The sequence below is a fragment of the Octodon degus genome, unplaced genomic scaffold, assembly GCF_000260255.1.
Source record: "Octodon degus isolate 3935 unplaced genomic scaffold, OctDeg1.0 scaffold00151, whole genome shotgun sequence".
NCBI classification, from domain to species: domain Eukaryota; kingdom Metazoa; phylum Chordata; class Mammalia; order Rodentia; family Octodontidae; genus Octodon; species Octodon degus.
Genome location: NW_004524727.1, coordinates 1832819 through 1836371, shown reverse-complemented (window position 1 = coordinate 1836371; position 3553 = coordinate 1832819).

The following is a 3553-nucleotide window of genomic DNA, read 5'->3' as shown; positions in this document are numbered from 1 at the left end:
AAAGTATTGACTATGACCTGCTAGCCTGTATAACTCTAGGCTAACAGAAGCAGTGTATGTTCAGCTCTAACAAAGTTTTGACCCACAAGATCTAATGCACAGTATTGCCATATTTGAAGATTATATTTCAGTTGAACCAGAAATCAGTAGTTTAAAAATGTCATTACTTTTGATATTTGCAAGCTATCAGATTAAGTAAGATGTACCTTATTGTGACATTCAACAAAACACACTAAAATTATGTATTTTGACAAAATCTTTGTTTGGCTACAAGCTAATTTCAACAATGAAGATGTATAAAATGTACCAGTCACTTTTTAGACAAGAATTTCTTAAGTTTCTCATTTGCATTAGTACTACTTGAAACAGAAAAAATAAATTGCTATAAATATTATTTATGTATGTGGAGACTCATGCCCATAAGTAACACCAGCATTCAGGATATTAAGATATGAGGATTGGGCCAGGGAGATGGCTCAGTGGAATAAGCGCTTCCCTGGCAAGCCCAAGTAGCTGAGTAGCTGAGTTCAATCCCCAGTTCTGCCAAAAAAAAAAAAAGTCACTTCAGAAACAAAAAAAAAAAGAAAAAAAAAAAAAAAAAAAAAAAAAAAAAGCGAAGATGGGGCAGGGGAAGGTGAACAAAAGGCACAAACACAATTTGGCTCAACAACAACATAACAAGCCAAAGTGGAGATGATGTCATACTTAGGGAAAAACCGGTATCATGGTGTCCTGTACACTTTGGGCAACTGTCCAGGGACTGTAGAGGAGAGATTGAACCCTATTTTTGAAGACCCAGTGTGTTTTAGAAATGCTTGGGTTCATCCTGACTAACAATTAGTAAGACACAAGGCTGCATGGGACGGTGCTGCAGTGTTTTCTAGCTAAAGCATGGTCTCCCTATTCCTAGTGCACCATGTGAACACCAATACATGGACACAGTGGTGCACTTACGTTTTCCTTGCGCTGAACCTGGCCCCTTACTTTGTCTTTCTTGGACTTGAACCAAAACTTGGATAAATGATTTGCAGATATATTAAAGTAAGGGAATCAAGCAACTTAAGAGCTTTTTTCTTTCTTTTTTTCCCCATGTATTTAGTACAGGGTCGCACTACACAGGTCGGACTCACGGTGATCCTCCTGTTTTCAGCCTCCCATGCACTGGGATTACAGGTGTGCCACCATACCCAGTCTGTTAGCCATCTCAGAGCACCCCGGGATCAAAAAATCCTGGTCCCTGTGCCTGCCTAAGCAGGCCCTTTAGTCTGCTGAGCTATCTGGCCAGCCCAAGGAATCTTTGTTAAGTGTGTGTGTGTGTGTGTGTGTGTGTGTGTGTGTGTCCAGGACTTGGGCTTGTAGCCAGGCACTGCGCACTGCATGCTGCACTCTATCCTGGGCCCTCAGGCAGGGTCAGTGCACCTGGTGGAATGGGGTAACACGAAACACTGGTGAGCAGCAGGAAAGCCACAAGGGATGACCATCTCCCCCATCCTATGGTTCCAGGGACCTCTGCCCCTTCTCCCAGTGCCATTCGACAGAACCACACAGCACAGTCTCTCTCACGCGCACACGCAGCCTTGTCTTGCGCACATGTGCATCTCACACTCACTTTGTTCCACACCCATCCCTGCACTCACTGTGACCCTTAAACGCACACCTACTTCCACCCATGCAAGGCACACATGCTCTGCCATGTGGACCAATATGCACATGTTTTGCACTTCGATGCATGTCTCTCCATGACTTTTTTCCACAAGTACCAAAACTCCCACTTTCACAACAGTTGTTACACAAACGTCTCAATACATGCATTCGTGGCTAGGGAAATAGCTCAGAGGCATAAGTGCCTGTCTGACAAGCGCAAGGTCCTGAGTTTGATCCCTGGTGCCCCCCCCCAAAAAAACGCATTCTTCCTGTACTGTATGTTTCTTGCACATGCAGTTCTACTTGTAACGTCTATTTTAGTACACATATTTGCACACAACTCCAGCCAAATGCCAATCCATTTTCTCATGCATCTTGTGTCCCCCACCCAAATGATGGCTTTCCTTTCCTGCCGTGGCACTAATAGCTTTCTCTCCAAGTCACATTTATCACAAGCGCATGCAGCATCCGGATGGCGGCCTCTATTGCCTCTATCCACTCCTACGCCCAGACGTTCAGCTGGGCGGCTCTGCACCCTGCGGAGCTGGGGAGGCCTTGGGAAGAGCCGCTCTGTGTACCTCAAGCCATTTAGAATCATGTTTCACTTCCCTGTCATTCGTTCCCATATTAAACAGGCTTCTTGCTGACTTGAGAGTAAAGTTCACTCTCTCACAATAAACATCTCTAAGCCAGGTGAGGTGGTGCACACCCGAGATTCCATCACTCTGGGAGGCTGACACAGGATGATCAGAAGTGTGAGCCCAGCCTGGCCAGCTTAATGACTTTGTGAGACCCTGCCTGAAATTTTTTATTTATTTATTTATTTATTGTACAGGGTCTCACTACACTGATCAGACTTGTGGTGACCCTCCTGCTTTCAGCCTCCCCAGCGCTGGGATTACAGGCAAGGTTCACCAACTCCGGACTCAAGTCTCTGGCTCAGCCCGGGGACAGGGCCCCCACAGCATGTGGGCCGGAGATCGAAACCAGGTCCCTGCACTTGCCTAAGCAGGCGCTTACTCCACTGAGCCATCGCGCCGGCCATCAAAATATATTTTTTAAAAAGGTGTGGAGATGTAATTCAGTGCGAAGTCTTTGGGTCTGATCCCCAGAATTGGGGGAAAAGAAAAGAATGAATGTCTAAACTGCAACACAGGCTGTGTTGTCCCTTACCCAGCCCTTCCCTTCTCTCAGCAGAAGAAAGGCGGAAGCCCCACCCCTCCCCCCAGACCGCGTTAGCTCTGTGGCTGCGGAGGTGCGAACCCGCCCCAGACTTGGCGCGGAGGTAGAAGTTTCTCCTTGGAAAACAAGACCTGAAAGCCGGCGGCACCTTGCAACCGCGTTCCAGGCGCCCGCGCTCCAGCTCCGGCGCTGAGTGGCTCTCCGGGGCAGCGGCGCCCCCTGGTGGTCGATCGACGTAGCGATGTCCTGAGTTCCATGGCTCCTCCAGTGAGAAGGTTATAGAGACAGTGGGTGGCAAGAGATCTTGGGTTTTTGTGGTCCGGTCCGGCCCGGTCTGGTCCGGTTTGGTTTTTTGAGACAGGGTCCCGCTATGCAGCCGAGGTTGACCTCGAACTCACAGCAATCCTCCTGCCTCAGCCCCTTGACTCTTTAGTGCCGTTACATCAGAGACCAGTGCAACAAGTGGGCCATGATGACTAAGTGATCAGGGACTCCTGTGAGCATAAACCCAGCTCCTAGCCACCAGCAGCATGCCACGTTCTGGGAAGACAGAGTGGCAGGAATTGGCTGGTGTATAGGGACAAAATCCTAATAAGGACCAGGGTCAAAAGTACACTGACAGGGGCTGGTGAGATGGCTCAGTGGTCTAAAGCACCTACTTAGAACAGGCTTAGCAAAGCACAGAGACCAAGGTTCAATCCCCCAGCACCACATGCCAGCCAGCCCC